The following is a 14,534-nucleotide window of genomic DNA, read 5'->3' as shown; positions in this document are numbered from 1 at the left end:
CCATCATTTCAATTAGGATAGATACATGGAGTAGCATGTTTGCTTTATACTTGGGCAATCAATCGATGGATCGACTGTCACTTTTATCCGATCCCCGTCGGTTTTCAGTATTTATTCATTCAATGTTGCTAGCTTATTATTAATTCTAGTTGTTGTGCTACTGCGATCGACATTCATCATCATATACTACTGTATCAGTTAATGGAATCGTCAGGTGAAAGCTAAGCTAATACTCCTCGTGCTTTTACTTTCTTTATTTCTTAGACTTCATTTCTCATTTATTTGTTTATGTATGTATATGTAGGTTCGATATATATATCAATAATGATATGTTGAGAACGTCTTCCCAAATAAAAAAAATATCTCTCCCATTCTGTCTCACGCGCTCGCTGCAAGCTCCGATCCGCTTTCTCTGCCCCGTGCTCGCCACAGGCTTCCGCTCCGCTTCCTCCACCCCGTGGCCCTCGCCCGCTTCCGCGACGCCAGGCCGGCGTCCTCCTCATCACCTCCTCCCGCGGCTGGAGAGGCGAGGGCATCGCGCGCGGCCGTGCCGTACTTTGCATCCGCCTTAAGCCTCCTCGCGCCACGGTAGCGGAAGAAGCTCACAGGGGGCAAGTCTGTGGTGCTCTTCGCTCCCGCTGCCTCCCAACCCCGATCTGCTCATCGAAGCGGGTTATTGAGTTCCTCAGCGCGCTTGACATGGTGGTCGCCGCCCACTAGAGTGCCGCGCTTGACATGTTTGTAAGCGTATGTTTCAAGTGCTTCAGATGTTCAGATGTATGTGTTACAAGCAGTGTTCCATGTGGATGTTGCAAAAGTAGATCAGGATGTTGCATATGTTGCAAGTATTTCAGAGACATGTTGCAAGCATTTGTTCAAAATGTTGTTTCGTCTGTTTTTAAACGTTTTTTATTTGGATGTTGCATATGTTTCACACATGTTGCAAGAATATGTTCCAATAGTTTCAGTCTTATGTTTCTATAAGTGTTTTCATGTTGCAAAGTTGAAAGTGTTTTATCTAGATGTTGCATATATTTCACACACATGTTTCAAGCGTATGTTTCAGATGTTTTATCAGCTTCCGCTCTATATATATAATATTAAGTGCTACTGCTGTATATTGCTTTCGCGAAAGAGACGATAATAAAGAAGCTAATTAAGATTATGGAGTGCTGGTGGTGGCAGTGCGATTCTCTCTGCATGCTAGCTAGCTATTGGCAGTACTTTAGCATGCATCTCTATCATGCATGCACAGTAGTTGCGTAGTATATTTAGTTATATGTATACAGTAGCAACAACTAGTAGAGCTTTTGTCACCTTATTAACTTTGATTATTTCTTTTGAGATACTGCACATATATATTATTGTACACATGCACCAACTAGATCGAATTGAATCTGTTGCGAGCGAAAATATTTGGCACACTCATGATCCTTTTGCAACAGATCGACATACTAGTACACAGGAGCTGGTAGCTAGTAGTACAGTGTAGTCGGTATATATATACTTATTATATGACAATGATAGTAGCAGCAGGAATACATATAATGCATGGATATCGTCACACTACACAACACCATCATTACTTACGAATGGTTAGGTAGTGATTAGTGAATCTCAACTGCTAGCTTTTGCTCCGATCCAGTATATATGTAAGTACGTACTACGTCTGTCACTAATTAATAGGATACAAATATAGGTTGCGTGGCGGTTAGAGTGCTTCACCGTTTGACTAAATTTCTAAAAAATAGTATTCATATATATTTATGGCTCCAAATCAATTTATTATGAAAATACATTTCACAATTAATATAATGCTATTTATTTGATATTATAAATATTTATATTTTTTATCTATAATTAATCAAACTTGATACGCTAAAGTATGACACGGTTTTAGAATTTCATTATTTGGGGACGCAGGAGGGAGTATATATATTCAATATTCTGTGTGTTCAAGATCCTGATCCTGATGAGCAGACATATGCATGGACATGGAGCATATATAAGTATATAACGTACACATGCATGGTGTCAGCAACCAAGCAAGTCAATATCGGGATGAGCAGTAACCTGCAAGTATGGAGTAGTTAGTTGTTGCTTCCTGCTGACATTTTCATCGTCGTCGTCAATCTTCATCATCATCAGTATGAAAGCAAGAGAGAGACGGCGATGGTCCACCTCACCGACAATAAGCTAATATACCTATAAGCTAGCAGCTGGGCTGTCTAAACACGCATGCATGCTTTCAGACGTTCTTTCTCATCTCATCGATGGATCATTTGTCTGCACTCCATTGTCCGCATGCAAACATCTGTAGATCGCCAGAGTCGCACTACTGCATGCCATAGTCCACAGGTTGTGAACACACGCCAACTGATGACGAACGTGAGATCTCGTTCGTCCTCCGTACAAACAAAATAAAGATGATCCAAGCCACTTGAGGTACTAAGAAGGTCGTTACGAGATGCGTGTAGATAAAACTTTATTAACTTTGATTAGATTTGTAGAAAATTCGTGCAACGTTTATATCTCTAAATAAGATTATTATTATGAAAGTATATTCAACTATCTATCCAATGATATTATGTATTATAAATATTAATATTTTTTATATATAATTGATCAAAGTTGAAAAATAGTAAATTTTTAAGCGAGAACAACTTCTATTTTGAGACAGAGTGAGGAAGTAGGTACCTGTTAAAGGATGTAGGTTAGGTACCCTATGTCGTCGTTGGCTAATTAATTTAATTTATTTAGTGTGGTTAGTATTTTAGTTCATGTCTCTCACAGGAGCAACGCTTGCTAGGTACCTATCGGGTATCGATATTAGGGATATCCGGACGAATGAAGTTAACGACCACGAACGTTAATTCGTCCTGATGGTCCAAGACGTATTTTAGGTCTTGCCCAACCCAGAGGGCGTGGGGCCCGCCTCGCCAGACCGACCCCTCAGACGCGGGCTCCATCTCGCCCGACCCCAAGGGCGCGGGCTCCGTCTCACCCGACCCCGACGGCGCGGGTTCCGTCTCGCCCGATAGGGATCCATATCGGCTCCAACCACTGTGGGTCTAAAAGTACGACCCAGGGTCAAACCTCTGACACCGGGAGGGAAACGGGTACGTCTCGACGTGACCCATGGCCATGACGAACCATACCTGGGGAATCACGTCGCCAACAGTGTCAGGCATGCCGGCGCTGTGCTGTCTAATCCTCGTACGGCTTCTGACAGGAGTGCCAGTTGACCACGCCGCCCGCCGGAACGGAGTGGAGCGCCGTGAACGGTTGACGACGCCTGCGTATGGCACCAGTGACGAACAGGGCCACGACATGGAGCCATCCCCGTCGTCATCTAAAGGACCAGCGGGACCCGCGTAAAGGAGATGAAGGGCGACGCGACCCGGGAGGCCTTCTTCTCCCTCGCTTTTCTCCTTTTCTCTGTCTGTCTCTCTCTCTCTCTTTTCTCTCTCTCTGTAACCTGTGCCTTCCCCTTCACCTATAAAAGTGGAAGCAAGACGCCCTAGGAAGGGTAGGGCCGCACGAGCAGATAGATACGAGCACACGGCTGAACGAGCTCAATAAGACTTATCTCCGTTCGATCCTTTCACCAGAGACTTGAGACCTTCTCCATCTCTCGTCCGTTTGTAACCCCTACTACAAACCAGTGTCGGTAACACGAGCAGCAGCAAACTGGACGTAGGGACATTCCGTCCGAATCAGTATAAATCATTGTGTCCTCCGAGCACACCATCTGAGCCAGACGCGCAAATACAAATTTACTAGCCGATGATCTAAAACACCGACAGTACCCTTCACCCCAATGCTCTTGGGTTCCATTTGAAATGCGGTTTTTTTCTCGTGGTTTCTAATTTTCCTTCCTATATGAAAATAAACTGGTTCATGTGGTTGTTGGAGTTAGGTGGTTACATGACCTCATCAAAATTTGCCAATTTTACCGTAGTGTAATATAGAAAAATAGTAAATATATCTCTTCTAAAACGTGTAAACCTACATCTAGGATGGCGTGACTCTACGCCGAGGACGATGGCGTGGCTCGGGTCCACGTCAGTGACATACGTGGAAATAACTTGTCACGGCGACGCCAACGTTTCCAACAAATCACCGCCCTGTCGTTTGGGTTTGTTTGGCTTATAAGCCGTACTTTTTTAGCCAACGAACAGAACTTTTCTCTCACACCAAATCAGCCAATAGTACTTTTAGCCATAACTTATCAGCCAAACAAGCCAAAACGAACATGGCACACGTTCATAGTACGTATGGCGTGACCATAGCGACAGAGCCTCTGGTGACTAGTTTAGGGTGGACTGTTATTAAAATATTAGTCTTAAATTAAAAATGGGCCGGGTACCTAGCTACAAATAGTCGTTGCTGCACGCATTGGCTTTTGATTATATTGCTGGTACATGATGTACATGTGAGGTCTATGTGATCCAAATCGTCCATGTAGTACCAGCTTAGCAAATCCGTTGGATAACTAATAACTAACCAACACGAATATATACAGGACGATGTCACATCTCAGCTCCATCCATCAATAGGAAGCTCGATAGGTACGGCTTTAAGCAGCACTGTTCTCTCGCTCGCGTCCTTTTTTTTGCATAGGAAGAAAATCAAGCAACAACATTTTAATTTGATGCAACAATAATAATATAATTCATACATAAACGTACTTGCTTGGTTAATACAATTATTATATATTGTACTGCTGATATAGTAAGTACTACTAATATCTTCATTTTAATGTCTTTACCACGTAACTACAGCTAATTAATAGGTATCAAATCTATATATCAATATCTTATCTACATCTATCTACATTTATATCTACATCTTATCTACATGTATCTATATCTATATATCTATACCTATATCTATATATCTTATACTATCTTATAATCATAAACCTCACTAGCCATTCTATCTCGACATGCAAGCAATTCACCTTAGCAGTCCACTGTCATATGCATTTAATTGTTGCTATTAGTATGCCATGCCATCCACTTCAATTAACTTATAATAGTTTATTCATTCATATAAGTAATTTAGTCTTGTTTCATTCTAATTCATCCGCAATTCCTGTAGGAACACCTGGGCTATGCTCCTGGTTTTATGAATGGTACATACCTGGCTGTGGCAGAACCGCCTGAAATAACGCACTTATGGAGGCGCTTGTCTTCCACTGACACTAAGCACCCCGAGAGCGAGCTATATCGGGCGGGTTCCGTCGAGCACACCCCCAAGGGAGAGCCCGAATGATCCACATTTTACCCCAATGATCCAATAATGAGATCAAGTTATAATACTTAGTCAATTTCATACATCCAGAGTTCTTAAAAATATATTATTACAGTATCAATTTCAGAGTGCGGAATATTAAACAGCGGAATGAAAATAAAACTCAAATAAACATCTATCGATAATAAATAAGGATCCGTCTGTGCCCACCAGATGAATCCTTCACACAACGGCTACTCCTCAAACTACACCTGCAACAGGGGTAAATAAACCCTGAGTACACAATGTACTCGCAAGACTTATCCGACTAGTGGGAATAATTTTACGACTCTAATAGATATGATAAGCTTTATGATTTGTTGGTTTCCTTTTTGCAGAAAGCAATACTAACAGTAAATCCTTATTTATGTTATTATTAGCAGTCATGATTAATTCATTATCTAGCCATTCTAGGTAAGCACCTGGTCTACTTTCAAGCAAGAGTTGAGCAAACAATTCCAATTTCTCACCTTTCATCTTTCAGTTCTTACTACGGTGCTCGACTGTAGACAAGCCATACCGGATTGCCCAACGATTCGCGAATCAATGTGTCTAGCTGGGTACCCTGGAAACACACGCCCTGCTTATACCCCAGGCACAAGCAGGACCAGCCCATCACTCTCCTGTCACGAGGTCTAGGTCTCCGTCCAAACTTGGACTCCAAGCCCCCGCTCCTCAGTCCCAGACTCAGTGCGGTGCTTAGACCTCCACCATCCCCGCCTCCAATCAGTTGGCCCGAAAGGAGCCAAAACCCATGATAAGAGAGCAACAAGCCTTCCCTACGCCCATACCCAAGTATGTGCTCGGGATAATAAATCTATGACTTGTCTAGAACCCAATGCAATGGCCGGTCCTTAACCGACACAGACAGGGAAAAAGTGTAACCAAGCTAAGCCCTATTGGCCGCAGGACACAACCTTTTATACCCACCAATACCCAAACCATATCCCTGTCCGGTCTTCATTTTCCTTTCCACCATTTTATCATGAGTGATCATAATTTTTCACCTATTGTGAGTAACGGTAGGTTACTCACGCTACCGATACCCTGAGCATAGCAGCTACTCGACCTATACTAGTAGGACTTATAGGTAAGTATATCTTAGCATATAGTTTTCATAAAATGTCTGTAACGTAAATGCACATCACATATATATATTCCATGATCATTCAAAAATAGGGGTTATGCACCGGGACTTGCCTTGGGCAGGCGGTGTGTCAACAAAGTCAACAACGAATGGCTCTGGGGCTCTCTCCTATACGAGAATCTCCTCCTCGTACTTCTCAATGATCTCCTCGAACTCATGTTCGCCCGTAGGAATGAACTCTGCTAATTCGTTATCTACATGCATGAAATGATGATGCAACACTTAGTAACATGGCAACAGCAACTCTAAAAATAAAAATACGTCTGTCAAGCTACTAAACTAGCTCTACCGACTAAGACGCTACGTTACTTATCATTTCCACTAAACAGGTATGAGACATTTCATACATTAACTTAGCAACTAAAGGCATTCTTATTCTTAACATCGATTTACTCTATATATGATAAAACAAGGAGTACTAGCTACTCTATTTAACAACCTACTCTAGGGCTACAAAAATTATAGTGAGTGCCTAATAATGTTATGAGTCTGCTGTAAAATTTTCATTGCTAGCACTTCTACCATTTCATCACAAAAATTCTTTCTCTAAATAACCCTAATAGCGACAAGCATATTACAATAAATAAAGTAACCTTAAGAACTGCACGAGCTAAATACACTAACAACTAGAGCATGAATTTAGGAGACTAACAAAATTTACTTCATGATTTTTTATACTTACATAATTTTATACTAATTATCAAAGATCAGTTCACAACTTAATTTAGAAAAACATGAACTAATTCATTAGAAAAGAAAAAGCCAAAACAGCTCGGCATGGCCCATCGCAGCTCGGCCCACGCTCATACAGCGTGCGCAAACACGAGCCACCGGCGTGGCCCACGCGTGCGGCGCGTGGACGAGGCCCATGCTACGCGGCCCACGGCAGAGCCCGCGCGTGAGCTGGCTTTTTTACTAAAGAGTCCCCGTTCTCTTTCCTATTTGCAAAGCTAACTCAAACACTATTTAACTGAGTCATGGATTTGCATCTAGCACCCTGCCCTTAATCTAATTCCTGTTTTCCAAGGTCCCTGGCCGAAACAAATAAAGGTCGTAGCATCTCCAGCTAAACACCGGCGAGCACGGACCTTCCCCGCATCAACCATCACCACCATAACACTCTAAAGCTCTAGTTTGGTTTTGATGAATTGATGAAACCCTAAGTGCTAACCTAGTTTATCAAAGTGATCATGAGATAGGTAGCACATTCCAAGTGGTGAAACAAATGAAGATCATAGCATGATGACGGTGATGCCATGGTGATGATCAAATGCTTGAACTTGGAAAAGAAGAAAGAGAAAAACAAAAGGCTCAAGGCAAAGGTATAAATAGTAGGAGCTATTTTGTTTTAGTGATCGAGACACTTAGTGAGTGTGATCACATTTAGAATCGATAGTCGTACTATTAAGAGGGGTGAAATTCGTATCGAAATGCGGTTATCAAAGTGCCACTAGATGCTCTAACTCATTGCACATGCATTTAGAATCTAGTGGAGTGCTAACACCCTTGAAAACATTTTATGAAAATATGCTAACACATGTGCATAAGGTGATACACTTGATGGTTGGCACATTTGAGCAAGGGTTAGAAACTTCACCGGTGGAGTGTCCGGCCGTAGAGTGCGGATAGTCCGACGGTTCCACCGGCGCCCTATACAAAAAAGACAGGGATTCACAGAGTGACCGAATGCTGGTGGTGCAGTGACCGGACGCTGGGTTCGGAGTCCGGTCAGTGACAATAGTAAGCACACGGTCTTAGTCTTGTGACCGAACGCTGGCGTGTAAACTGACTGAATGCTCATGGTTTGAGTCCGGTCAGTGCTGATGTACGCTGACGTGAGGTGCATAGAGGAAACGTTGAGTGACCGAACATCAAATGAGTCCGATCGAGCATGACCGGACGTGTCCGGTCGTGAAATTTTGCATTTGGAACCTTACTGGAAACGACCGAATGCTGGGGTCCTGTGTCCGGTCACTTTCTAACTGACGTGTCCGATCATCACTTGACCGTTGATATCGGGCGATCGCCGTTTGAAGCCGATGACACGTGGCAAGCATCGGGCGGCCGAACGCTGAGGTCCTGCGTCCGGTCGATCTGACCAGAGCATCCGGTCACCCCGTGTTGTGCCTAGTGAAGGGGTACAATGACTCTATTTCATAGGGGCTTCTATTTAAGCCCCATGGCTGGCTCAAGCTCACCCTCTTGGTCATTTGTATTGACATAGCAATCTTGTGAGCTTAGCAAAAACCCTCCCACTCATATCCATCATTGATTCATCATCATTGTGAGATTGGGAGAGAATCCAAGTGTATTGCTTGAGTGATTGCATCTAGAGGCACTTGGTATTCATGTTTCGCTGTGGGTTTCACTTATTTCTCTTGGTGGTTGTCGTCACCTAGATGGCTTAGAGCAGTAAGGATCGTTGAGCAGAGGTTTGTGATTGTCTCTGGCTCCGATCGTGGTGATTGTGAGGGGTCTTGTGCCTTCCCCGGCGGAGCGCCGGAAGGTAACTCTAGTGGATTGCTCGTGTCATTGAGATACCTAAATTGTGGGTATGTTCTTGCGGTGTCCTATTGTGTGGACAAGGTTCGTGCAACACCTCTTAGCCATAGAACCACTAAGTGTTGGTCGACACAACAGGGACTAGCGTGCCGGCAAGCACGTGAACCTCGAGAGAAAAATTGGTTGTCTCTTGTCCTTTAGTATTCTCCCAGTGATTGATTTAGTGTTCATCTTATGATTGGTTCACTCCTCTATACAGCGATATAATCATCCTACTCACTCATTTATATTCTTGCAAACTAGTTGTAGCATACTCTTTAGTGTAATTAGAATTGAGAGCTTGCTTTGTTATTTTAAGTTCATCTAGTGGAGCTCTTTAGTGTAGCAAGTGTGAGAGCTCTTAGTGAGTAGTGACATAGCAAATTATGTGTCTAGAGATCATAGCAACTAGAGTTGTTGGATAGGTGGCTTGCAACCCTTGTAGAGCTAGAGCAAGTTTGTATTTTGCTATTTATTATATTAATCAAATTGCTCTAGTTGTTTTGTAGAATTTTAAATAGGCTATTCACCCCCCTCTAGCCATATTAAGACCTTTCAACACTCTACGTGCAAAGTGCAACCGATCGAGGTATCAAACACCAAAAATGGTGCAGCACGAAGACATGGCCATGCGCTGTGGCGGGGTCTGGCCGCGGAACACCGACGCCGGTGAAATCACCTAGCCCAACGCCCCTACCACTACCCTTTTATCCTTCTATAGACTACGGGCAATAAGATAGAAGCCCTATTTGAATCGCTACTACACCCAAACATGCTGGCCACGGGAACAGCATCAAACCCTGTTCGTCGACGGCAGCGAACATGTCCTGGTGATCCTAGACCTCAATTGATTCAACCATCTACCCTAGGAGTGGAGGTGCCTCACCAGAGATGTATAGGATGGTCTGGATGTGGTCGTGAGGCTTGGCAAGGTGGTTGACCACATGCGCGGGAGTGCTCCGGTTCACACCGACCATGGCGAAGGTGTTCCCGGCGACCTGCTGCTACATCGGCAAAACTGCTAAATGGGCGAGGCAACCAAGTCAAAGCGACGCCAAAGCACCTATCATTAGGAGCAAAGGAGCAAAGAAACGACGCCATGGCAGAATACCCCCTTCCGACGGCCATGGTGGACCGCGCGCGAGGAAAATGCCTCGTATTACCTCACCGGTGGATGATAGCTCTATGATTCGATCCTAACCACGAGCTAACCTCACAAGCTAGGCACGGTTGCAAGGAATTGGATGAAGGTGGTTAGATTACGATGAATTTTGATGGAGGGGGAAGGGTAGTTGGCGCTAGTGGGGGTGCCTTTGGCTTAAAGACTAGCCGATGGCCATGACGGGCCAAAGAGAGGGAGTAGAGGCAAGTCCGGCCGGCTCGAGGAGTAAATGCGGAGCTAGAGGAGCGGGTCATCAGATGATGGTGACTCCTCCCTGCCAGACGTAGGGGTGGCATCGCATTGGGTGGAAACGACAAGGAGCAAGGGAGGGCCGGTCGGAGCTCGACTTGTCCTACCCAGGCGAGACATGGACAGCGGCTTTGATGCCATAAATGGTGAAACAACGGCACGACGGCAAGGGGGGCAGCCCCATGTGCGGCAAGGCGACGGTGCGGGCAGGGCCATGTGCCGGCCATAGTAGGCCAAGTGCGGCCACACACGCACAATCCCATGTAGGCAAGCATGAGGTGGCAGAGCGGCTCAGGCGGATGCGACGGTGGTGGCAGAGCGGCTAGGCTCGCCGAGCCCTAGCGTCCCACCGAGCACGGCGTGCGCGTGGGTGCGTGCATGAGCGCAACAGCGGTGGTACGAAGCCTGCGTGGTGGTGCCACGGGTGCACGTGTGGTGTGGCAGAACCACCAAAATAGCACACTTACGGAGGCGCTCGTCTTCCACCAGACACTAAGCACCCTAAAAGCAAGCTATAGCGGGTGGTATCCGTCGGGCACACCCCAAGGGAGAACCCAAAAGATCCATATTTTTCCTAAGGATCCAATAATGAGAACGAGTTACAATACTTATCCATTTCATACATCAGAGTTTCTTAAAAGTACATTATTACAATACCAAATATCAGAGTACGGAATGATAAACAGCGGAATTTAAAAATAAACATCTAGCGATAGGGACGAGGATCCGTCTGAGCTCACCAGAAGAATCCTCCACACAAGGTACTTCTCATGCATCACCTGCAATAGGGGTAAATAAACCCTGAGTACACAATGTACTCGCAAGACTTATCTGACTAGTAGGAATAATTTCTCGACTCCAAGGAATATGATAAGCTATATGGCTTGCTGGTTTCTTTTGGCAGAAAGCAATACTAATAGTGAGTCCTTAGTTATATATTATTATTATCAGCCATATTAAGTTATCATCTAGCCAGTCTATATAAGCACCTGTTCTACTTTCAAGCAAGAGTTGAGCAATCAGTTCCATTTCTTCTCCTTTCACTTTCAGTTCTTACTACGGTGCTAAATACGAGACAAGCCATACCGGATCGCCCGACGATTCGTGAATCAATGTGCCTAGCTGGGTGCCCCAAAAACACACGTCCTGCTTGTACCCCAGCACAAGCAGGACTAACCCATCACTCTCTTATCCCGGGTGTCCAGGTCCTCGTCCAAACTTGGACTCCAAACCCCCACTCCTGAGTCCCAGACTCAGTGTGGTGCAAGGACCTCCACCACCTCATCTTCCCATCAGTCGGTCTAGAAAGAGCCGGATCCACGACAAGAGAGCAACAAGTCTTCCCTGCGCCCATACCCAAGTATGCGCTCAGGACAATAAATCTGTGACTTGCCCACGATGCCTTATGCAACGACCGGTCCTTAATCGACATGGATAGGGAAAAAGTGTAACCGAGCTATGTCCTATTGGCCGCAGGACACAACCCTTCACACCCACCAAAACCCAACCATATCCCTGCCCGGTCACCATTTTCCTTTCCACCATTTTATCATGAATGATCATATTTATCACCTATTTACGAGTAACGGCAGGTTACTCACGCTACCGATATCCTAAGCATAGCAGCTACTCGATCTGTACTAGTAGGACTCATAGGTAGATATATTTATACATGTAGTTTCCATAAAATGCCTATAACATAAATGCACATCATAGATATGTATTCGGTTATTATTCAAAATAAGGGTTATGCACCGGAGTTTGCCTTCAGCGAGCACGGTGTCAGCAAAGTCAGTGACGGGCGGCTCCGGAACGTCCTCCTGTACGAGGATCTCCTCCTCGTACTCTTCGATGACTTTGTCATACTTCTGCTCGCCGAAGGTCACGATCTCCAATGGCGCATTCTCTATATGTATGCAGTGATGATGATGCAATGCTTAGTAATACGGCAACAACAACTCTTAAAATAAGAATGCATCTACCGAGCTACTAAGCTAACTCTAATGACTAATACGCGAAGTTACCTATTATTCCCACTAAACAGGTATGAAACATTTCATGTATTATCTTAGCAACTAAAGGCATCCTTATTGCTGATATCAATTTACTATATATGATAAAACAAGGTGCACTAGCTACCATATTTATCAACATATTCTAAGGCCACAAAAATTACAGTGAGCACATAATAATACAATAAACCTAATGTAAAAGAATTCTAGGGCTAGCACTTCTACCAATGCATCATAAAAATTCATTCTTTAAATAACCATAATAATAATACGCATCTTGAAATAATAAAGTAATCCTAAAGGTATCACTGAACTATATGAACTAATTACACTAACAGATAGATCATGAATTTAGGAATCTAACAAAATTTATTTCACAATAAATAAATAAATTCAAATGAGCTCTAGAGTTGAAGAAAATGATATTATTGGAGAAGGATAATCATGCTATTGGACTTGTTGACTTGCACATGACTGTGGGTCTAGAAATACTAGATGAGACCGCGGGTCAAGAAAATAATAGAGAAGGAGGATGAAGGAATTCTTGTAGGCTAGCTACCTCGGAATTGAATGAAGTGCCGCCTACGGTGATCGATGTGCGGAGGCAATGCAAGAGGAGAGACACCAGGGAGCTTAGCAATTGCTTGTCCTGCGTGGAGCGGAGCAGAACCATATATAGCACTAGTTGTGGGTGGTCATGACAAGCTAGGTTGTCTGGAAGCACGAAACGAGTTGGCAGGGTTGCCCTCTGGCTCCATGCCGTGTGCGGTGGTGTGGTCTTTGGTCATGAGAGAATTAATTCAATGATGGACTTTTAGTGGTCTTGGACTTATGAGCACATCAGGACTAGAGTGTGCTTTGGGCGAAACGTGCTTGGCGGTGGCGCTGGTTCATTCATGCAGGTCAAGGAATTAATGGGGGAGGAGACCACAGGTCAAGGAAACATTAGAGAATGAGAAGATCAATTATAGACTATCTACCTCAACTGATTATTGCAGCTCGGGAGAAATCGATAGACGCAGCTTTCACGGGCAAGAACAGAGAAACTTGATTTGAGAGAAGCAAGTGAGCAGCGGAGCGAAATAGCTCGGCGTATCCTTTTAAAGACAGGAGACGTAGGAATGGAAAAGCAAAGACGCGACAGCGACGCGTCGTAAGGTTAGTGGCTAACTGGCTTGCTTAAAGGTAAAAAAACATTGTCTGTGCAAGACGCGCGGCCGCGGATGAACAGTGACCCGTAGTGAGCAGTGTTTCCACTCGTGAACAGTGTTTTCCACGCGTGAACAGTGTTCCTACGCTGCTGCAGTGTCGGCGTATGGAAAATCTTCGCTGCTCCAGTGCTAACGTGAGGAAAATCTTCACTGCTACAGTGCTGCGTGAGGAAAGAGTGCGTGCACTGCGTTTGCAGAGCAGTGAGCGAGCGGCGTGCTTAGCGGGCCGAACTTGTGCGTGAGATTAGTGCGTACCGTGTGCGACACACTATGGTAGTGGCAGCGCGTCGTGCACTGATAATTTTGCAAGGTGATTAGCAAGCGAAGTAAAGGCGGGATAATTAGAACAACGAGAGATGACAGTGGCGCGTCGCGAGATTGATGGAGATATAAATCTTGTCAAGTGGTATGCTAATAATTAGTGAATGATAATAATTTATCATTTGACTTTGTGGCTATGGAGCTCTCACGTGGAGAGATATGACGTTGGAAAGACAACTTGGACTTCACGACGCTTGTTGGACTTGATGACCTGGTGGATCCTAGTGAATGTTATTTGGGTACATTAGTGGGGGTCAAGAATAATGGATGACACACAAATTCTACGAGCTGCTGCGGTCGGTCATCTTCGTTTGCTGAAGAGCGCGTGCAACACGCTAGAGGCTGCTGCCTAACTTGCCATTCATGACACGGCAAAGTAATGACACTGTGGTGAAACATGCCAGTGAAGGGTACTGCAAACGTGCTATGCGGGCTTGCTCTACGAGTGTGCTGAGGCATGCTCCGAGGATCAAGAAGGAGATGAAATAGCGAGAGATGGAGTTGGATCAGGATGACAATAGTGAGATGAGTTGTGCTGGAGAGTATTTGGACAAGGAATAAATTAGAGCTCAATTCGAGAATTAGTGCAATAAAAT

This window comes from Miscanthus floridulus, chromosome 8, assembly GCF_019320115.1.
Source record: "Miscanthus floridulus cultivar M001 chromosome 8, ASM1932011v1, whole genome shotgun sequence".
Taxonomy (NCBI): domain Eukaryota; kingdom Viridiplantae; phylum Streptophyta; class Magnoliopsida; order Poales; family Poaceae; genus Miscanthus; species Miscanthus floridulus.
This window is presented reverse-complemented; position numbering follows the sequence as displayed.